Source organism: Triturus cristatus, chromosome 10, assembly GCF_964204655.1.
Source record: "Triturus cristatus chromosome 10, aTriCri1.1, whole genome shotgun sequence".
Classification (NCBI taxonomy): Eukaryota; Metazoa; Chordata; class Amphibia; order Caudata; family Salamandridae; genus Triturus; species Triturus cristatus.
Genome location: NC_140593.1, coordinates 500091032 through 500115181, shown reverse-complemented (window position 1 = coordinate 500115181; position 24150 = coordinate 500091032).

Genomic DNA, 24150 nt, shown 5'->3' with positions numbered 1-24150 from the left:
ACTGGCCCAGAGGACAGGGTAGTGCCGTCCACGGCCTTGACTTCTTCTGGATGTTTCTTCATCTCTTGGGGGACCCCTATGGTATGGGCATAGTTTAAGTCCATGTAATTTCCGGTTGCCCCTGAATCCAACATCGCGGATATGTCCACGGGGATGTCTGGTTTTATCCAAAGCGTAATCCCTACATTGATGTGGGCCACGGCTGGTTGGATGGTGTTTGCAACGGCGTGGGAGATCACTGTTTGTTTCTCACCCGGTTCAGGGATCTCCTCCTGACTCGGGTGTGCTAGTTTTCCGAGTTCTCGTCCTGGTGCACAGTGGAGATATGCAGTCTCGGGATGTTGGTTTTTTCTGGGAGTCGGGTACGTGCTCGGCATTCCCGTATAAAGTGCCCGCTCTTACCACAATAGAGGCACAGTCTCATCTTTCTTCTTCTTTCCCGTTCGTCGTTTGTTAACGGCCCCTTGACTCCTCCGATCTGCATCGGTTCCGTGGGATCTGCGGATTTCGGTGATTCCTCAAGGGTTTGGCGAGGTCTTACATAAGCCATGCGAGGGTCCCCTTTGCTTCTATCTCCCTTTCGTTCAAGAAGACGATGCTCCAACTGCACTGTGAGCGTGATGAATTCTTCGCAAGTGGGAGGGAGTTGTACCACCTGGGCAAGAACGTCCTTCAACTCTCCTCTCAACCCTTGATAGAAAAGGGAGGTGCGCTTCTCTTGAGGCCAATCAGTCTCCACCACCAAGCGATTGAAGGAAGTGATATATGTAAGGAGATCCTGAGATCCTTGCTTCAGGGTCATTAATTCTTTATCCAAGGTAAGCATGTGCGATTTTCTATCAAACAACTTCCTCATTTCAACGCAGAAGTTGGAGAAGTTATGTAGCACAGGATCGTCCCTTTCCATTAAAGGGATAGTCCAACTGGCCGCGTTCCCTCCCATGTAGGACATAGTGAACGCGGTTTTTGCAGCCTCGTCTTGGAATACCAATGGCTTACAGAGAAAATGTAACCTGCATTGGTTGAGGAAGGTCTCAAACTTTTTGGGCTCTCCGTAGAACCTCTCAGGGGGAGCCAGTGGTATCCCAGTGTTTTGCAACACATGTACAGTAGGAACAGAGTCTGTGACCGGAGTAGGGCCTGGGGGGGAAAAGACCCCTTTTGGGGGGTCTGGTCGATGCACCATACTAGGAGGAGGGAGAGTCCAGTCTCTTATGTAACCCCCCGCTTTTCTGGATTCGGGTTTGCCTTGACGAGATAAGCCCGCTACTTCCCTACGGAGGGTGCCTACTTCATTTTTCAGGTCTCGGTTTTCTGCGCGGGAGGCTTGCACCTCTACCTGTAACGCGTTGAGACTGTCAAGAAGCGTGGCCAGTACTACATTGGTGTCCATCGTTCGGGCTGGGGTACTATCTTGGGCTTGACAATCTGTCGCGGAAGCGTCAGCGTGTCAGCAGGATACACTACCCACTAACCTGAGCCAGCCAGCAGGAACGATGCTTGCGATGAGAATCCCCCCTCTTCTCCCCTTCGCTAACGCTCCCCCCAGAAAGGCCACCAGAGTAGGGAGAGAAAGCGGTTGGGAGAAGGGGGAGGGAACCAAAGATGACCACCGGAGGATTTGCAGGGCAACCTACTGTCCAGTAGGTGGGTCAGGTAGAAGTTCTATGAGGGTTCTTGCGTCGGAGACTATGGACAAGAAAACAGAGGACACGTAAGCCACTACCGTTACCATGAATATCCCCACCCCCTGTCCCACGTTCTAGAACTCACAGTTTTCAAGGAGGGTGGTCCTGTAACTGGTATCGGGTAATCGTCCTCTGGGAGTAATGGGTAGTCGGTTGTGGTTCAGCTTAAAACGTACAGAGTCTTCAGTGGAAAGGGTAGGTTCTGACTCTTTGTTCTGCGCGGTGAAAGTAGATATGGAGTGACTGTCTGAAGGGAGACAAGGGAGGGCTCGCTGACCCCCTACAATCCGGCGTCTTGTCTACCTTCCCTCCCAACGTCCTTGCGTAAAAGAATGAGTGCTCTCCACTGTTACGTCACAGCAGGGCACCCTGGTCATGAGGAGAGAAATCCCTTCTCCTTATGCTGGCACACGCTGTTGCGCTATCACGGCAGTCGTGCTCTGTTCTCTCGGAACCATAGAGCTCTGCCAGGTCTGATTGCTTCTCCGCGGTTCCGTCACCGCGGGAGCCGTCTCCGAAATTAGAGGCTTAGGGAATACTTACTCCGGTTCCTGTTGATCCGGTGAATCTAGCGGGACGCCGTAGTTCTCCCACACGGCTTCTGCGGTTGTCTGCTCGAGGGGTGGTTTCTCCGGTTTCGTGGTATCCGTGATGTCCAAGGGTTAGCGCGCACACGGCGCTCGTTGCGACGAAGGTCTCGGAACCAATACCGGAACTGGGGCGAGATTGTCAAGCGCCTCCTCTAGGGGGAGGCGGTCTTTTATTGCTGCGAAATATGCGACCCTGGCTGACGCGAGTTCTGTTCGCCAGCCCCAGGGTGTTCTGGGCAATGTAGTTCCTGGCCGGTGTTCGCGTAACCGCGACATGCAGCATGTAAGAGGTAGAGATCGAAGGTGTTGGCACCTCCTGTATTAGGGCTGTTACAGGTAATTTTTTAGCACGCTGAAAGATCCTCAACTGTTTCTGGGTTTTTATCGAATGACTGAAATTAGTGTGTATTCTTCAACAAATGACCAGGATGTTTCTCACTACATCTTCAGTTTTTTATGAAATCCCACACAATTAGGTTGATGCAATGCACTGGACATAGAACTCTGAAATATCCACCGTAAGTCATGTCTTTGACTATAAAAAAATGAAATTCATAGTGGCAACAAAATAAATTGTGAGACCTCTGGGTTTAAGCCATTTATAGACCTTGGCTTTAAACTCTCCCAAGATGTTGGCAGCTGTTTGTGATTTCTCTAAGGCAAATATCGCAACTGTTGCATGCGGCAGAATGTCCCCCCAAAAACATAATCAGTGGAGAGACCAGCATCTAGCCTTTGCCTAACTCCCTGGAAAGAGATCCAGCGTGCAGTGATGCACCTGTAATCTGTTGGTTGACAACTGGTGCGCCTTTCTGTGATGAAGTGGATAAACTGAACAGTGCCTTGCTTCGTAGTGTTGCCAACCAATTGCAGCACTTCATGATGCCACACTGGCACAGCAACTGTGGCAAAATAGGTCTGTTTGGGAACCTTCTATTTTGGGTAGAGGGCCTCTGCAAATTCCAGAAAGCCTACTCCTCCCACAAACAAAAAAGGGAGGAGGTTAAGCATTAACATATTAGCCAGCTTCCCATTGTAGAAACTGGCTTTTTCGTGGTCTTGGTGGTACAGTTACTCCTTGGTAAACGCATCCTTAATAGTAGGCTGTTTTTGTTGTGGTACTACTGCCACAAGTGACATAGGGTAATAGCAGCAGGTAGGCTGCTTGGGTGCTTTGGGGTGCAAGTCGCAGTATGCAGCTGTGCATAGTGCCATGCAGAATTTGCTGTGGGTGAGGATTGAACACCATGGGGGAGACGTACAAGGCTGCTTTGAGTAATGGTGAGGCCTCGAAAAATCATAAAAATGTCACTAGACATGCTGGTCCAGTATCTTGAACAATCTACTCGACCTACCTGTAATGCACTTGACCCGTTAAGTGGGCTCATATTGTGTGATCATTGGCAAATATTTGATTTTACAGAGTCGCCTTTTTCTTCATTCTCACATTTAAGTGCACCTTCAAATATGGGAATTCAGCATTTCTGCTGTACAAAACAAAACACTTTTGTTTGATTAAATAGACTGAACGTTTGCTCCATATGTAATAAGAATCCCCACATATAGGGTACACATGATCCCTGACTTGCCTCTCAGTTTACCAATAGCATTGACATCAGGGCAGGGGCAGGAGTGTTCCTCAGTTCATGTTTAAACACTCACTTTTAATAAATATATTACTAAAGCATGATGTGGTAGCACACTGTCATTTACAGACAGTACATTTCCAAAAAATTGCCAAAAACCTTACCACTACCATACAACTTTACTGATAAAAGGGTAGAGTATTAACAATAATCTGACAATTAGGTTTAAATATTCATATTTTGCACAAGTAAAGTGTTCTGATTTGTTTTTCATCCCATTAAAATATTTTTTTCATCACACAGAAGTACCAAGATGTGCTTTCACGACTACTGAAATATATTTTGAAATGTTTGTACAGTTGACTTATTAGCTATGTAAATGTGTTTTAAGAAAAACCTGAACCCTGCAGCCTTTCATTTGACACTTCATACAGCAGGTCAGACAGTTCACTTTTCAAAATCCTGGAACTCTGCAGTCAGTGAAGGAAAAGTAATTGTAAACTGACTTCTTACCTCTGTCTCTGAACAAAGAGAAAATGTGACAAGATAAAATTGTTTAAAGGCATCTTTATTGCTTCTTCACTTTCTGACTCAACAGAACAGATGCTCTTTGTCAACTCACCAGAACACTAGTAAGACCTAAAATATAGATCGACCTGATAAAATCTGACTCGCCATAGTAAGTGGACGAGTAGATTTTTCAAGGCCTGATGGTGTTGCTGGCATCCTCTTCTTCTATCTTACCAACTTTTTTCTATCACTTCAGCTGCTGTTTCTCTCTCTTGACCAGCAGCTATGTTTTTAAGATGCTCTTCCCACATGATTGGATGTTGTTTTTTCTAATGGGAGAGTTAGTCTCTGGCATTGTAGTGCCCACCTAGTTTACCAAGAAGAACGTTGTCTTGGCAAATGGAGCATATTGCGTTGTTATCCTCATGCTGGCTAAGTGTAAAGAAGTCCCGAGCCTGAGAAGAGAGCTTTTTTATTGTGCCAAAGCCTGAAAAATGTCTGGAAAAGCTATGTGGTTGTGCTGTTTGCCTTTCTGTAAGGCCTGTTGCAGCTGTCATAGTGTTAGTGGCTGCTTGTTCCTGGGGTCTTTAAAATATGAGAGCCAGTGATGTTGGTGGAACAACATGCCTCGGAGCAGGCTGAAAAGAGGTGAGCCATAACTCCTCTGTACCACTCTCCACACTCACAATCACTGGCTTGTCATCATCATCACCTTCCTCACTTGCAAGGCTTTCAGGAATCTTCCTTTTCCTTTGTCTCTCGAACCCAGCCGGAGTCCAATCAATATCATCAGAAGGGAAGCTTTGAGAAGATGAGGGAGTACTCTTTCTTTTCCTTGCTGGAAATCGTAAAGCTAATCGGGGAAGAGCAGTCTTCTCAACAATGTCTTGCTCAGCAGGACTCTCGACCTCCCGTTCTCTCCTACTGCCAGAAGATCTGTTGTTGACTGTGGCTCCCGTAATTGACTTTCTTGCGATGATTAGAGGATGTAGCCTTACGGCTAGAGCGGTCGACCTCGAAGCTGGAGAACCGGGTTCGAGTCTCAGCAACAACGCTCAACATAAGTGAGTGCAAGGGGAGGATGTTCCCATGTGAGTGTGCTGGAGCAGGGTTTTCTGTTGGAAATTTATTGGGTTTTAAGCTCCAGTTTTGTCTATGTGTCATAACTAAAATAATTAATTTGTAATCACTAATTATCGTTTTTTGTGACAAACTTTGACTAATCAACATTATTAATAAGAGAAACTACATGTGGGAATGCATATATGTTGCTCAATAATATGTGCGTTTAAATAAATGACGAGAGTGCTATTTGTTTTATATTCATGCTTTTTAATAACGTGTACTAATGCTTAAATATGTTGCAGATGGCTAGATAATTACATACACATAAGGGTATTAGTGGGAATTAACACTGTTTAATCATTGCGATGATGTAGTAACGTTGTTTGTGTTTCTTTCAATTAAGATGGTCCGTTTTGGCCTAAATGAAAATGGCTGCCATTTACAGCCTGCATTCAAGTGAATGAGATGTGACGAAAGGTTTTGCTGAACATGGTTGAAAGTCACCTGATCACAGCCTCTGCACAATTTGAAAAGCTTCTATGATGACAGCGATTCCAGGCAAGTTGTCCTTGGTTGAGAATGAAGCCACAATGAACTATTCACAATTGTGATGGCTTTGCTATGGTTCTGAGGAAGAGCTTCTATTAATGCAACATTTGCCAGATTGAGTTTCCTTCTTCCGTCTTTTTATTTTTGTGATTTTTCCTGAGCGGAGGTTTCTTAAATGTAGCGATGCTACATCTTTTCCTGCTCGCTCTGCTTAGCGGCTCAACGGATATTCAGAACTTATTTGTTGCTATCATTTTGCAAGTTTCATTATAAATATTGTTAGACTAGGGAGGGTCTAAGGCCACTTTTTCCTGAACCCATGCTGGTGAGGATCGATGCTGTGAGGACGGCGACTCGAGAGACTTTACTGAGAGACCTGTCCTGACCCATTTATGACATTTAGCTAGAATAGGTAAATATGAGAATAACGATTTGCCATTGATTGACTTTCACTTGAACTAATTTTTAGATAAAATTGCTTTATGTTTGAATTACAGTGTCGGGTGGTTATTTCTTTGTCAGTTATTGAATTCCTTATTGTGACTATTATTGTTTAAATCATGACTCAAGGCAATATCAATTTGGTCGCATTGGCCTCAGTGTAGATGCAGAGTGATCAAGGAGTTTCCTCTCAGGTTCAGTGCGGATAGAGTAATTGAGCGTATGTCAGTGTGATGGGCCCTAGTGAATGAAGAGTGTGTGTGCGTGTATCTGTGAAATTACTCTATCTGTGGAAGTAGGGAGAATTTATATGCTCTGATCTGCAGCAATTTCCTGGTAGCAGAGGATGGTTTTGATTATTGTTTTGATTTGATAGGTTGCTTGTACATAGGCTTTTGGTTTCATTAATTATTGATTGATGTTGATATATGTACTAATACTATATGTTGAAGTCGTTATGTTGAGTCTTATGTAGTGCTTCTGGAAACTTGGGAGCTGGTGACGGTTCCGTAGTAGGGCAGAGGGAAGTGTGTGCTGCTCTCGGGAAAGACGGGATTCTTGGAATTACCTGTACGTATGCAGGAAGAACGTGTGACAATTGAAGTTGCGCGTCACATTGTCTGGGTTCGGAATTAGTGACATCGTCGTGTGTTACTACTAGAGATATTTCTGTGTATAAGAGGAGTGTGTATGGTAGCAAAGGTTATCTGTGAAACTCTGGTCTTAAGTCCCAGGGATCCGTAAGGTTTGCCGTTAAAGCTTACCACTGGAGAAGTAATAGGTATACTCTGAGCTTGCTTGAAGGACTGGGCAGAGGTAAATGCTGCTTGGTTAATGTGTGTTATAATTCTGTAGCGGGACAGATTGTTCGCTGTTCTGGGAAAAAGCAGGATTCTGTGTAAGTATACTATAATTTCTTGTGTGAAAGTGCGTGTATCTGTGAAATTACTCTATCTGTGGAAGTAGGGAGAATTTATATGCTCTGATCTGCAGCAATTTCCTGGTAGCAGAGGATGGTTTCGATCCATCGACCTCTGGGTTATGGGCCCAGCACGCTTCCGCTGCTTGACGTGATTGTTTCTCACAGCATCGATCCTCACCAGCATGGGTTCAGGAAAAAGTGGCCTTAGACCCTCCCTAGTCTAACAATATTTATAATGAAACTTGCAAAATGATAGCAACAAATAAGTTCTGAATATCCGTTGAGCCGCTAAGCAGAGCGAGCAGGAAAAGATGTAGCATCGCTACATTTAAGAAACCTCCGCTCAGGAAAAATCACAAAAATAAAAAGACGGAAGAAGGAAACTCAATCTGGCAAATGTTGCATTAATAGAAGCTCTTCCTCAGAACCATAGCAAAGCCATCACAATTGTGAATAGTTCATTGTGGCTTCATTCTCAACCAAGGACAACTCAGCGGATTGGCAGCATGCCTGGAATCGCTGTCATCATAGAAGCTTTTCAAATTGTGCAGAGGCTGTGATCAGGTGACTTTCAACCATGTTCAGCAAAACCTTTCGTCACATCTCATTCACTTGAACGCAGGCTGTAAATGGCAGCCATTTTCATTTAGGCCAAAACGGACCATCTTAATTGAAAGAAACACAAACAACGTTACTACATCATCGCAATGATTAAACAGTGTTAATTCCCACTAATGCCCTTATGTGTATGTAATTATCTAGCCATCTGCAACATATTTAAGCATTAGTACACGTTATTAAAAAGCATGAATATAAAACAAATAGCACTCTCGTCATTTATTTAAACGCACATATTATTGAGCAACATATATGCATTCCCACATGTAGTTTCTCTTATTAATAATGTTGATTAGTCAAAGTTTGTCACAAAAAACGATAATTAGTGATTACAAATTAATTATTTTAGTTATGACACATAGACAAAACTGGAGCTTAAAACCCAATAAATTTCCAACAGAAAACCCTGCTCCAGCAATCCCCCCTTTGGTGATATTATCACCAAATCAAAACCCCCCAAAAAATGTTTTGTCCCAATTTAGGAGAAATTGAAATGTCTCTTTCTTTCTTCCGAACTTTACACACCGGACTCCCTTTCATCATCCCTTTTTGTCTCCAAGTAAACACTCTCTCTCAATCCTTCTAATTCTATTTCTTGTGGGTCTCTTCTTGACCTCTTTTGTTTCTTTTCAATATTAGCTCTAATTCTTTTCTTTTTCCCTCCTCTGCTTTTACAACACAAACACACCAATCTTATTATCAATAAGGCAACAATCACACATGTCAAAGGAAACAACACCTTACCTATAATAGTACTACCTATTTTAGCAATAAAACTCTTAACAGCTATCATCTTATTAGCTAATTTAATCCAGATACTTTCAGCTTCCAGTGGTACTAATTCCTCATGCAAATCAGTAATATTTTTGATGTAGACCTTCAGGTCTTTATTTTCGTCAGGAATGTAAGTGCAACAATGTTGGATTTTCAGCATTCCACAGACTCCACCCTCTTTGGCCAATAAAATATCAAGGGCAAGTCGATTTTGCATAGACATGGCACGTACAGCAACCATTTCCGTATTTATCAAATGAAACCCTCCAGCGGTACTTGTCGATAAGCGATCCACCACTGTTGACAGTTTCCGAATTCCATATGCATTTAGCGAAATTCCCACTGCTGGAATTAAAGCTCCAAAAATATCACCTACTATTTCTGACCAAGTCTCTCTCTTAAAACGTGTTAGTAAGTTAATATGTTCTACATCTTCTATCTTATCTATATGAAAAATCTTTGGGAAGACCAGACCAACATAACATGTGCCATACCAATGGTCAGGCAACCTGTAATAAGCCTTATTCCCACAAATATAATACACTCCCGGAAAAACTGGATCTTCTCCTCCTCTGAATCCCCATCCCGTTGCAATAAAGTATGTATCATGGCACTCACTAGTCCCTACAAAATAATTATCATATTGGGATTTCCTCCTGGTAATGCATAGTTTACCCTTCTGTGGTGCATCTAAAGCCAAAGTTGGACTAGCCCCATTCCTCAACTCCTTTCCCATTTCAATGTCCCAAATTGTCTCACTCACTTTATACTTCCCTGCCTTCTCATGCATGCTCATTCTTCTTTCCTCTACCATGTCCAGGAAAGCTTTCTCTTCTTCTTTCAAACTGCAAGTTAAATTGTTTCTAAAAATGTAATCTAATGTTAATTCTTCTTTCTCAATAAAAATCTCACCAAAAATGTTAGCTTCTTTAGCTGGATTCAGCTTTTTGTTCATAGGCAATTGCCCAAAAATGTTGTCTTTGTTAGACATCTCATAATCTATTTTCCCTAACAAATAAAAAACACTAATTAACACACTACATGAAATTCCATACGTAGCTGGTAAATGATGATAAGTAACACCTTCTGAAACGGATGCAGGTAATTGCATACATACGTAGCAATCCCTAACTTCCATTGTCTTTACGTATTCATACAACAACTTTGAAAAAACATTATTAGAAAAATCATTAATTGACCTATCTTTATGTATGTAAATGTTACTAATTCTAGTTGGAACTATTTTCTGTGAACTTTTCCCTACATTAGTCATATTCTCAGTATGTATTCCAAAAGTGTCTATTGTAACCCTAAAGGTAACTAATAAAGCAAGTACACACCATAATATTACTAATAAACCAGTACAGCAGCAGCACATTCTACACCATCTTTTCAAAAAGGCACATCTACTTTGATTATTCTCTGTGTTAGCCATTTTACTACTCTGGCAGTGTCTTTTGGCTTAGCCTCTTCTACTCCACTACTGAATTTAGAACTCTAAATTATCTCTAAACTGCTAATTTTCAAATTTTCTTCTTTTCACTTTCTCCAAGTGACTCCTTCAGTTCACTCAATTTGGATTTTCATCACTTTTCACTTCTTCTTCAGCAACATCGAATTGTATCAGATCTTCAACAATTTCCTGTGCATCCGACTCTTCTCCAATATCAGTCAGGATAACTTTTAAGATTCCAACAGACTTTTCCTCTCCCTCAACCACTTTTCTCAAGATCCCCTCCGGATTGTCTTGACTCTCCGCTTCTTCTTCTTCTCCTTCAGACAGTGCCACATAAGACCATTCCGGTGATCTGTACTTTTGGTTGGGTTGTCTAATTCTCTTGATTCTTCCTTGTTCCTTCGATTCTTCTTGTTTTCCACCCTTTGTTTGGTTTTGACTCGACACTTCGTTCACCTGTTCAGCTTTTGACGAATCCACTCGTGTCAGTCTGTACCTCAGCCTCTTTATCTTGTTAGGCCAAATATCTCCTCGTACAGCCTTTTTCGGTCTCACTTCTTTATTGTTTCTTTCTCCAATCCAAGTCCTTTTCCTCAGAACTCGACCCTCATGTTTCTCATTCTCACTTTCATCCGATTCTGTTTCATCTGCCTTTTGTCCCTCAGCAATTCTTTTTTGCTCCACAGACTTCTTTTTCACCACTCGAGATTTCCCTATTCCTGTCCCTCCTCGGGTCTCCAACACGCAATCTTCTTGCTGTCTACTTGTCCCTTCACCTAGCTCATTAGAATTGTTCCCTACACCTCCTCGGGAGTCTTCCGCAATCTGTCCCTCTCTATCTTCTTCTGACCCTGCTTCTTCAGGTGTAATCTCAAGTGGAATTTCAACCTCCTCATCTGATACAGGAGTTTTCCCTGTGGAATTGCTCTTTTCTTTTTTTTCTTCTCCACTGCTCGTTGGAACTTCAGGCACTCTTACAGAATCTGATCTCTCCTCTGAAACTCTCAATGCTTGCCTTGAAGCCTCTTTTGGAAGGAAAGAATCACCTGACTCTCTTTCTCCTTCAACTCTTTCAGGATTCTTTTCCCTTCTCACTGGCTCAGTTTCTTCATCATCACTCGAATCTGACTCTTCAAAATACTCTTTACCAGTCCCTTCTTTTGGATTTGGAACTCTCAGAGTATGACTTGCATGCACCCAGTTCTTCACACCGGCACACTTTACAGCAGTTGTCGTAGTCAGAATGACTTGCCTTGGTCTTCCCCACCTTGGAACCAAGCAATTTCTTCTCCTGTGCACCTTTATCCTCACCCAATCCCCTGGACTCAGATCATGGGCTTGCTTCCTTTCAAGTGTAGTGGCGTCTTCTCCAACCTGGTGAAACACAGAATGAACTGCGTCAGCCAGGCCTTTACAGTAATCCAAAATCATGTCATCAGTTATTGTCATCAACTTGTTGACAGGCACAAATGCATGTCTCATCGCACGTCCCATTAGGATTTCATGCGGACTCAAACCTGTAGTTCTATCTGGAGTAGACCTAATAGTCATCAACACTAGAGGCAAGACATCAGGCCATTTCATTCCAGTAGCTAAACACATCTTACCAATTCTGTTCTTGATTGTGCCATTTATCTGTTCAACAACTCCAGAAGCCTCTGGTCTGTAAGCACAATGTAACTTCTGCTGTATGCTTAGTGCTTCACAAATCAAACTCATGAGCTCATTATAGAAGTGTCCACCTCTATCAGACTCAATTGTTACTGGAAACCCGTACCTTGGAATCAGTTCTCTTAACAGTAACTTTGCCACTGTTATTCCATCATTTCTCCTAGTTGGATAAGCCTCCACCCATCTCGAGAACAAACAGACTACCACTAGAACATACCTCAATCTGTTCACTTGGGGCATTTCAATGAAATCTATTTGCATTCTGGTAAAAGGACCTCCTTCTCTACCTATTGTTCCTAGGCTCACCACTGTCTTCTTCCCAGTGTTGAATTGCTGACAAATCAAACATCTCTGACAGATACTTTCTGCAATTAGCCTGAACTTTGCATTATACCAGGTCTGCTTAAAAGACCTAATCATTGCATCCCTCCCCAGGTGTCCCTGGCCATGATACATTCTTGCCATTGTCGACAGCATACTATTTGGCATGACTGGTCTTCCATCTTTACAGACCCAAACATGATCTGATTCTCTCGGAGCACAACCTGCCTTAATCCAATCTTTCTTCTCTTCCTTTGCTGCCTCATCCTGCAACAGTTTCACTTCATCCCACGTTTCTAGGACATTAGTAAACATCACAGAGCAAAAAGACATTTCCTTTTCTCGTTCCCGATTAATCGATTGGTTATTCTTTGCACAACACTGTGCTATGTCATTAGCGAATCTATTACCAAGGGTAACAAAATCATCTCCTTGTCCATGAGCAGCACATTTTACAACTGCTAGTTCTTTAGGCAGCTGTATCGCCTCAAGCAACTTCCCAATCACTTCAGCATTCTTTATTGGAGTTCCACTCGACGTCAAGAAACCTCTCTGTAGCCACAATTGGCCAAAATCATGCACGACTCCAAAACCATACTGACTATCAGTCATCACAGTCACTCTTAGATTCTTTCCAATCTTGCAAGCTTTCGTCAACGCCACCAATTCAGCAACTTGAGCAGATCTTACTCCTTTCAAAGAAGATGCTTCCATCACTTCTGAAACTTTACATACTGCATATGCTGCACTCAGCACACCATCATCAGTCCTCAGACAAGATCCATCCACAAACAATACATGATCACTCACATGTAGAGGAAGATCTCTAATATCTGGTCTTGGTTTCGTACAGTAGTCAAGTACATTCAAACAATCATGATCAACTTCATCCTTCACACCCACATTTTCAGCATCAGGTAACAATGTCGCTGGATTCACATTCACACATCTTTCTAAAGTCACATTTGATGCTCCCAGAATGATTTTCTCATATTTAGTCAGGCGACTATGTGACATATATTGAGTTCTGCTTCTTGTCAAAAGAATCGCCACATTATGAGGTACAAATACCCTTACAGGATATCCCATGATAATACCCTCACTCTGTTCCAAACTCCTGCACGTAGCAGCTACTGATTTCAAGCAACCTGGTAAACCCACAGCTACAGGGTCAAGTGTCGATGAGAAGTACGCAATAGGCCTTCTCAGTTGTCCATGCTTTTGTATTAACACTGAAAGTGCACATCCATTTCTCTCACTGCAGTACAACTCAAACTCTTTCTCATAATCAGGCATTCCCAAAGCAGGGGCTTCACACATTCTGCTCTTTAACTCTTCAAATGCTGCCATTTGTTCTCCATCCAGCTCCAATGAGTCTCTCACCTCACTTTTGGTCAGCTTAATCAATGGCTTTGCTATCAGGGAAAAATTACTTATCCACTGACGACAATAACCCACCATCCCCAGAAACATCCTCACTTCTCTTTGGGTCTTCGGGGCTCTCATTCCTCTAATTATTCTGATTCTGTCATCAGTCACTTTTCTCAGACCTTTTTCAATATTGTGTCCAAGATAATGCACCTCTTTCTTGCAAAATTGTAATTTGGCTGGAGATACCTTCAACCCTCCATCTGCCAGATGATTCAGTAAAGCTATGGTATCTACTTCACAAGCTTCACGTGTCTTCGATGCCACAAGTTAGTCATCAATGTACTGCACTAGTACTGAGCTTTAAGGCATAATTAAACTCTCCAATGATTTCTTCAGCAACTGATTGAATATCGAAGGACTCTCTGTATACCCCTGTGGGATACGACACCATGCTAAAATACGCTGTCCAAACCTAAATGCAAAAATAGGCTGACTGTCATGATGCAATGGAATTGAAAAGAAAGCATGACATAAATCAATCACTGTGTACCATTCAGCATCATGTGGAATCTGATACAAAATCACTGACGGATTTGGCACAATGGGACAACATGCCACCACAATTTTGTTAACCTTTCTCAAATCCTGTACAATCCTGAACTTCCCATTAGGCTTCTTTAGCCCCATTATCGGTGAATTACACGGACTACTCAGTAATTCTCTCAAAACTCCTTGCTGGATCATTTTCTCAATTATAGGCGTTATTCCCTCAATTATTTCTGGTGTCATTTTGTACTGAGGAATATTAGGATAAGTAATTCCCTCTTTCACTGAAATTTTTACTGGATCTACATTATTCATCAATCCCACATCTTCTCCAGTAAAATCCCAAACTGCTGTTTTCACTGTGTCTCTTAATTCTTTAGGCAAGTCATCTGGATTAAAGACAGCATATGTACCCACAATTTCACTCTCTCTATTATCTAGAGTCATTCTGTACAAGACATCCTCATCCGGTGTCTCAAAAGCTATTCCATCTGGAGTACAAAAAATTGTACAATTCATCTTGCACAATAAATCCCTACCTAACAAGTTCACTGGACTGGTGTCACAGACCACAAATCTGTGCATGTCTGAAAATTTCCCTATTTTTACCCTCACTGGTTCAGTAAGACGAGTCTTAATCTGTGTGTTGGCTACACCCACTACTTGGATTGCTTCGTCCGACAGAGGAAGATTTCTCACATCTGCTGACCTGACAGTTGATCTCGTTGCACCTGTGTCTACTAAAAAAGTAACACTTTCTTCATTTATTTTCCCATCCACAAATGGTCCTGCCTGGTCTATTTCTAGAGTTGCACCAAGTATGCACTCTTCCTCCTCTCCTCGGCACCGTCAATAATCACCCTCAGACTCACTCCCTTCATTCTTTAACCAGTACTGCTGTACCGGGTTCGAACGTCTCTGTTTGTTTACCTGCTCATCATTGTAGAATCCCGAATCCTGGCTGTACTTTTGAGACCCTCTATTCTGCGGCAAGGGCGGTTTGGGCTCTTGACTCTGCTGCCTAACACCCTTCTGCTGTTGCTGCTGATGATTACACCCCTCGTTCTGCACCTGTTGATTTAAAGATTTATTCTCATTACTTACTAATGGTGGATTCGTACATTCGGATCTCCAATGTCCCAGTTGACCACAATTGTGGCAAGGGAACTTTTTCTTGGCCTCCTCCAAGCTTCCCTTTCCCTTTCCTGCATATCTGGGCCTATTTCCTTGATTATTTGCCTGTTCCACCAACTGTGCTTCTTGTCTCTCTGCAACTTTCACCTGTGCCCACATTGCCTTCTCTTTTAGCTTCCTTTGTTTTGCTTCAATTTCATCACTGAAATACTTAGCATGTCTCAGGATTTCATCAATTTTCTTACTCTGCCAATCAACTGTATGCTCACAAATTCTTTCACTAATCTCAGGTCTTAGGCCATATACAAATCTGTATACAAAATGACTCAAATCTTTGTCACCCAGGTGTTCATCTCCACTGAACTGTTTAAAAGCTAATATCAGCCTTTCATAGAAAGCATGAACTGATTCTTTTGCTTCCTGATGTGTTCGATCTATTTTAACCCAGTCTGTCTCTTTTGGAGGTACCTTTGTTTTCAGAAACACAATAACCTGATCGTATTTCCTCATAACTTCTGGATCTGGAGCTCCTGTCTTTTGATCTCTTGGGTATTCCTTAGCAGCCCAATCTATGACTATTTTACACTCAGCCCACAAGTCTGCCGGAACAATTATATCAAACAGACTGTTCAGGTCAATCCACAGCACTTTTGACAATTTCACAAACCTGTCTACCTGCCTATACCACTCGACGGGCTTTTCTCTCAGTCGAGGGAAATCATTTGTAAATGACAAAATATCCTGTCTAGTCCATGGAACATGTACATATCCTCCTCCAGGTATTTCTCTCATAGGATAAGCATCCACTGTTTTCTCCTTTTCTCTCACTGGAAATGCTGAATAAGTCCTGTCCACTGATTCTTGCCTTTCCTTGTACCACCTGTCCTTCCATCTTTCTACATCACCCCATTTCCGCAACAAGGAAATCATTTCCTTAATTTGCCCTGTTCTGCCAACATTATTCAAATTCTCTATGTCCTTTTCAGAAAAATCCACTCGATAAGGTTTCTGCAAAGCCTTCACTTTATCCATGTCAACTCCCAATTCACTCGCTATTCCTCTTAACCTATCATGTGTACTTTTAGCCCTCCAGGTGATACTCTTGCACATATATAACAATTCACCATCATGATGATCTCTCAGTATTTCCATAGAAACTGTTCCTGCAATAAGCTCCTCCAATTCTATGCGCAATCTGGCTACATCAATTGCTTGAGATTTTTTCTCCTTCTTTTGAAGAACTTTCAACCAATCATTCAAGTCCTCAGCTGTTATTTCCGTAGACCTTTTTACTGTGCTCACTGGTTCTGCCATCTTCTGTGGTTCCAATATTGGCATTCCTACACAACTGGTATTCAATCCTGAATTAGACTGTACATTTAACTCATCATCACCTATGGTATGCCTCAACTGATTTTCTCTCGTCCTCATTCCCGACTCTCCCGAAGAACCAGACAATCCATTCCCTATATATGGAACCGTTAAACCACTTTCACCCGTCCTCTGCTTATCAAAAACAGGCATAACCGGACCTATGGTTACAGGTACCGTAACAGCTTCTAGATTCTTTGTCAGCTCTCTGATCTTTTCAGTCAGCTCAGATGTTGTTCTGGCTAATTCTCTTGTTTTCTCATCACTAATTCGATCCTCTCTCTCTCACTCTTTCTCTCTTTCCCTTTCCATGAAAGAGCTACCACCTTTCAAATCAGGAGACACAACTTCTGTCTCAATGATACGCAAAGTATCTCTTATTGGAGTAGCCACTGCCGTGTTCTCTTCTGATTCTGGTCTATATGGAGGGGGTCTCTTGTAAATCATGTCATCCAGGACCTCATCCTCATAATCATTAGCCCCAAACCTTTTCACTTCTGTCCTCATAGGGTATAATCCCTCTGTCATACTCGCATCTCGCCATCTCCTCATTCGATCATGATGAGTTTCACGATCATATTTCCTCCCAAACATATACCTATATTGGCTCCCACTTCTCTGTTTCTCTCGAAACCGTTTATCCGTTGGTGATAATTTAGTATATTTATGTGATCTGCAGCAAGTGCACAAGGAGGGGTGTGCCTCTGTGAGTGAGTAGCGGTCTACCCAGGTGAGTGCAGGGTGAGAGGGGTGCCTATGTGAGGAGAGAGAGAGTGAAGTCAGTGTGTGTGTGCAGGGTGAGTGGTGTGCCTGTGTGAGTACTGGGTGAGTGGTGTGCCCACGTGTGTAAAGTGGGAGGCGTGCTCGCCTAAGTAGAGGGTGAGTCATGTGAATTCAGGGTGAGTGTGTGACTGTGTGAATGCAAGGTGAGAGGCATGTCTCTCTGAATGCATGGAAAGAGGAGGGGCTGGGTGAATGCAGAGTGAGAGACATACCTGTGTGTAATGGAGTAGCCAGAAAATTAAAATATCCTACCACTTCGAACCAAAGCTCTGATGGCACCAAACAAGCGCAGCAAGTGAGTCCAAAACACCCTAGAAGTGCTCCTCTGTCTCTTCCATCCAAGCATCTATTCATTCATCCTTTCACCCTCCTTTCACCCTCCAATCCACCTTCTGCTATCAATCATTTCACCTTTACATTCTGTCATCCATTCATTATTTCATCCAACTTTCAATCGTTCACCATTTAATCCATTGGTCATTTTATCCATCCGCTCTACCATCTTTTCACCCTTCCTCAGATTTCCATTTACTCTGCCATCCACCCATCCTCAAAAATTTCCCTTTACTCTGCCATCCATCCATCCTCTAAAATTTCCCTTTACTCTGTCATCCTTTCATCCACCCATGTATCTATCCTCTCACTTACTTATCCTCTCACATAACATATGTATTTGTAAAGCACACGTTCATGCAGAAGGGTATCTTGGCATTGAATAACAGATGTTTATTGTTACCCAACTCAATGGTATTCATTTTATCGACCCCAGAAAGATGAAAGTCTGAGTGGACCTGCCGGGATTTGAATCTGTGACTATGAGGTCAAACACAAGGCCCTACAGTTGACGCATTAGTTCACTGAGCTACCAGACCCATTCATTCACCTAACCTCTCACCGGTGACATAACAATAGCCCCCGCACAGCCAGTGGTGCAGGGGGGCCCAAGCTCCAGAGCATCCCCTCCAGCACTGTGCATGAGTGGCTGGCCCTTGGCCTGAGAGCTCTTGAATGGGTCCAGAGCGTGGGGGGCCCCTTGTACTTTGCAAGGGGGGCTCTCAAGTTTCGTTTCGCCACTGGCCCATGGGGCTGCCCTGGGCCTACCTTGGGGTGACTTACATGTAGTAAAAGGGAAGGTTAGGGCCTAGCAAGTGGGTGCACTTGCCAGGTTGATATGGCAGCTCAAAACACACAGGCATTGCAGTGGCAGGTCTGAGACATGTTTGCAGGGCTATTCATGTGGGTGGCATAATCCAACAGTGCTGCAGGCCCACTAGTTGCATTTGATTTACAGGCTCTAGGCCCATCTGGTGCACTTTACTAGGGACTTACTAGTATATCAAAATATGCCAATCATAGATAAAACAATCATAAATACAATTTACACATGGAGCACTTGCACTAAAGCACTGATCACCAGTGGTAAAAGGCCCAGAGTCCTAAAACCAGCAAAAACAAAATGCAGCACACAGTCAAACAAGCATTGGCATAGCCAATAGGTCTCGCTTTTGGGACCTTATAAGTATTTAGTAATGCAGCACAATATCCTTGGTGCAACAACATTAACTGTTGCATGGTTAAACATTTATAAGGCCCCAAAGGCGAGACCTATTGGCTAAGCCAATGCTTGGGGTTTAGAGGTAGAGAGAGAGGTGTGGAGAGAGAGAGAGAGAGAGGTGTGTGTAGAGAGAGAGAGGGGTGTGTAGAGAGAGAGGTGTGGAGAGAGAGAGAGAGAGGTGTGTGTAGAGAGAGAGAGAGTGAGAGGTGTGTAGAGAGAGAGAGAGAGGGGTAGAGAGAGAGGGGTAGAGAGAAAGGGGTAGAGAGAGGTGTGTAGAGGTAGAGAGAGATATAGAGGTAGAGAGAGAGGTATAGAGAGAGGTAGAGAGAGAGCGGTAGAGAGCGGTAGAGAGAGAGGTAGAGAGAGAGAGGTAGAGAGAGATTGGTAGAGCGGTAGAGAGGTTGAGGAAGGAGGTATGCAAAACAAACATGTCCACTGTCTGAATAGAAATCCCCTTTGTTATGCCTCTGACAAGAATGCATTACTGCAAGATATTTATTTCCATAACATTCCCAGCTGCGGACACAAAATAATTAATCTTTCTATTACCGGTTTCCTTTGTGCCTTTCATATTATGATAAAAATACAAAAATGCATTACTCGAAATATATTTTGAAATGCTTGCAAACAAAAAGATAAGTCTTTCTCAGCCGGTCTGCTTTGTTCTGTTCTAATAGAACGTAATAGCTGTCACAGTCTTACATAAAACAAACAGAAAAAACGGGCAAACAATGTTAAAAACATTCTAAAGTTCTAATTTGAGAATTGTCAAATGCATTTTCAGCGCTGAAAAAGTAAGCAATATAAGCGGACTCCTTGCATGTCAACAGCAACTTCATTTGAATCCTTCAAGATGGTGGAAAGTGACTGCACACAACAAATGCGTTAGAATTGAAGAAATTGGTTTGGCAGTTTTAAAAAAACGAAAACTGAAAATCAAGACATGACATACGAAACAGCAAATATTGTGCTGCAAATACACTGGGCAGCATAGATTCATCATAAAAGATGGAGCCTTACATGAGCGCTCCTCCCATACAAGGAAGAAGGCTCTGTAACTATGGGCAGAAAGGACAGCAGCACTGAAGTGAGAGCTTTCAGAGGAGCTATTGCAGGGAGTCCTTGAGAGAACAGAGGGGCAGAGAGTATGAGATTGGATGTCAAGAGTGTTGGATGAGAAAGGTCTCATTTATCCTTGGTGCCTTGGAGCGAACAATAACACCCACTGCAGTTGTAGGACATAAATGGAGAGGCCAACAGTCCTGCGCTGCATTGAAACAACCCCCACTGGCTCTGCAGGAAAGGGAAACAGAAGTGCAAACACATAAAAGAGAAATAAAGAAAAAAAAGAAAATGCTTACTTCAACACAGCCACAGAGCTGACTAAAGTCTTCGCTAGCTCAGGCGAGTCTTAAAAACAGGAGGTCAGAAGTAAAAAGACAGGGGAAATCATGCCAAAGATGCCAGGTCTAACAATGTTGGTCCAGTGTCGGCAATGTGCCACATGTGAAACCATCCAGCCTTTCAGCCTACCCGGTGAGGAAAGTGCCAGTGGGTGGAGAGGGCCAGAGCAGAGCATCAGTAACACTGGCGGCGCCTGGGCACAGTCAGCCCACCAGCATTCACCAGGAGAAGAGCCCTGTCACCTCCCACTGAATTCCCGCTGCACTAGATAGCATCCGCCAAAGGGGGTACTGTGCAAAACGTCTCCACCAAGCATGAAGAAACCCCGGGCCTGCAAGCACTACCATGAGGCCCCTCCGTGCTTGTGCAGCAGCGCTGTGATGAGTTTGTTCCCCCGCCTGCCTGTCCACACTCACTGATGAATGAGGAGAGGTTAAAAATGTATTTGCAGTGAGGTGAGAGGACAGATAGCACTCAGCAGGCACACATAAACAAGCATTGGCATAGCCAATAGGTCTCGCTTTTGGGACCTTCTAAGTATTTAGTTATGCAGCACAATATCCTTGGTGCAACAACATCAACTGTTGCATTGCTAAACACTTATAATGTCCCAGGACCTATTGTTTTTTTGTGGAACTTGTTGGAAGCACAGTAATTTGTACTATGCAATACATTTTACTTGGTTTGCCTTGATTAAAGTATCATTTGAATAAAAACATGTTTATAGAGGTTAGCAAAATATGCGCAGACAGCATGAAATAGCTGAACCCTGGCCTTTGTGTGTGTGTTTTTTTTGTGTTTTGTTTAAATTGTCTATCAGAGCATTCATAAAATAGTTAAACTGGGTATACATGTTATGGGTTAACCATTCTTGTCTCAAATGTCATTAAATCCCCACTACCCATTTCCAAGCACCTAGTGTACGTGTATTTTGCCATCCACCGATTCAATTGATAAATATGATAAGTGTGAGAGAGACAGCAGTGTGTGTCCCCTAGAGAGAGCATGGTGTGTAAGAGAGACAGCAGTATGAGAGAGACAGCAATGTAAGAGAGGCAGCAGTGTGAGTATTTTGCACTCTGTGCATGTTTTACTTGTGTGTAAATATACAATTTACATTTATAGTACACGGACTGCAGGCCAAAACATAGTACTTTTATTTACAATCAAATATGAAATCAATGAACCCCTAAACGCTGTCATATTTGCATGTATAAAATAACGCTTTATGTGTACTATTTTAATAAACCTAGGCAAGGGGACTTTTGTGCGCAGATATTAAGAGTAAGGCCGGCCTTGCACGCACTCACACACAAGCACATGCTATGAAATGTTTCCGTACCAGTCGGATATGAAAGTGAAAAGTGAACCCGAGAAGAGTAGCCCCAAAACGTCTTTAGTCATTTATAGAAATAAAAACACATTCTAGAGGGCTCTTTACATCAAAGTCGTCTCTAGCGATAACATGATTATTGCATCACTAACTGCTTACTATGTATGTATTTGAGAATATGCTGTGTGGTTCGCACCTGAGTGCATGGACGTCCAGTAAAGATCGCGAGTGTGTAAAAGGGGTGTAAGCTACTTACACCAGGAGAGACGCATTCACTGCGATTGTCTTCGAAGGGAAGTCGTTTGCTGTGTGTGTATTTATATATATATTTTATATAGCGCAAACTCGACCCGAATATACGCGAGCGCTTTACATTAGCACCGATTACGTTATACAAGAACACATTGGCATGGACATATCGTTATGTTTACGACTACTCACAAGTGTGTACACGCAGGCGGGTACGCGCACACATGCACACGCCCCTACTGTGTTCCCTTCACAGACAATGAGTGTGTGGTTGCAGGGCTCGCACCCCCCCCCCCAGCAGTGAGCAGCCTCTGAAGTGCTGTGAAGCACTTTGCAGTGCGCAAAGGGCCTGCTCGGGACGCAGTGCAAACAGGAACTCCTAAAGGCAGGGCCCCCAACACCTTCTGCTCCCTGGATTATTTTCTGGAGCAGACTTTGTTGGCTTCAACTTCCATGCCCTGGGCTGCGGCCAACATCCCTGTGCTTCGAGCAGGGTGGGGGAGCAGGAAGCGCCCCACACAAGTGCTTGTGTTTGGGCACATGGCACACAGAATTCAAGCCATCATCTTCACAGCACAGACATGAGGCTGGGGTGTCGCCGGTGAAGCAATTAGAGGGCCAGTGTGAATGCCCCGCCCCCCCCCCCCGCTGCACTGGGCTTCCCCGATGGGCAGAGACTGCAGGGGGTCTCCCCAGACCCCCTCTCCTTTGCTAACAGGTCTGTTGTGGATTTGTGTGGTGTGAGTAGACCAGCCTGTTGGTGCTCGGTCGTGAGTCGGGGCACTTTACTAACAAGCACAGAACATTCATAAATAAGCGCCCTGCTGGAGGCCTCACCCCTCCTTATCGGACCAGAGCTCTGTTCTGGGGAGAGGAGAGGGTGGGGGGTCTGTCCGTGGAAGGGGGAGGGGAAAGTGCATCAACTGAGCAACTTTAACACAGCTTGTGGAGAGCATTTGACGGCCTTTCACGAAATCTATTTTCAACAAAATATGCGTGTAGTTTATCGGCAGCCCTGAATAAATGATTACACAAATGTAATTTTATAGATTAAATTTACAACCCCAGTCCTCCAAATTTGGAGTATTCTGTAACTTCAAGACGTGTTTAGCAAACAGTGAACCACGTTTTCTATGAAAGCACTGCCGTTGTTATTGTTGTCTAAACACACAGGTGTTTTTATGTTACACACTCTCCTTTCAGAACAAGGAGAGAAGGAATGACAGGAAAAAAAAGAGCGAAAGGCTCACATGAAAAGCTTTGTGTGCCAAATGCATAACATGTAAATGTAGCTGTTGGCTGAAGTCCCCCTACTCTTCCGAGCGCTGTGTGAAGGAGAACAACAATGATAACAAGCGGCCGTGAAAGTGAAAGTGATCGCAAGTGATCGCAATGGCGATCACACTTTAAAGCGCGGCTGTGTGACAGGCGAAAGTGAAAGAAAACGAGTGCTTTCAGGCCTCCAAATGGTGCGCGCGACCGGCACACATGCACTGTATTTGGAGGCCTGAAAGCACTCGTTTGCACTTCCAAAACTCGCTTACTATAAGTCTCGCCAGGGCAGCGCTAAAGCGCTGTCTCAGGCGAGACCTAAAAAGTAAGGCCAAAACAAGGGCAGTGGGTGCTGCGTGCCCCCCTAGTGGCAGTCTGCAACTACCACGGGAAGAGAGAAGGCTGTTTTGTCTTCTGCAGCAACCACTCAGCACCAGTTTTGCTTCACCCCAGCAGGAGAGAGGAGACATGCATGCAGTGCAAAGAGTGCTGCACTAGCATTTTACAGGGGGAACAGCACAGCAGGGCAGAAGCCGGGATGGATACACAGAGCACTATTTGCCACTTTTTGATGGCCTGATGCCACTGGAAGCAGTGGCGGCTCGCAGAGGGAGTGCTATGGGGCGGTTGGGAGGGGTGGGGTGGAGGGGTGGGGTGGGGCGGTGGAGGGGCAGGATGGGGGGGTAGTGGAGTCATGTAGACAAAGGAGGGACTGATGGGCTTTTATTTAAGGAGGTCCAGCATACATGCCCAGTAAGTTATATAGGAAGGAAGAAGTATGCAGTTCCTCAAAAAGGAGGGGGAGTGTAAAAGAAAAGAAAAGAAAAGAAAAGGAGAGACCGTAAGGAAGAGGAATTCCTCTTTTCGGAACTAGGGTCCTCACACACCCAGCAAGCTAGGTGTCATGCTTCATCATATGGACCTGCTCCTCGTCGGGCCGG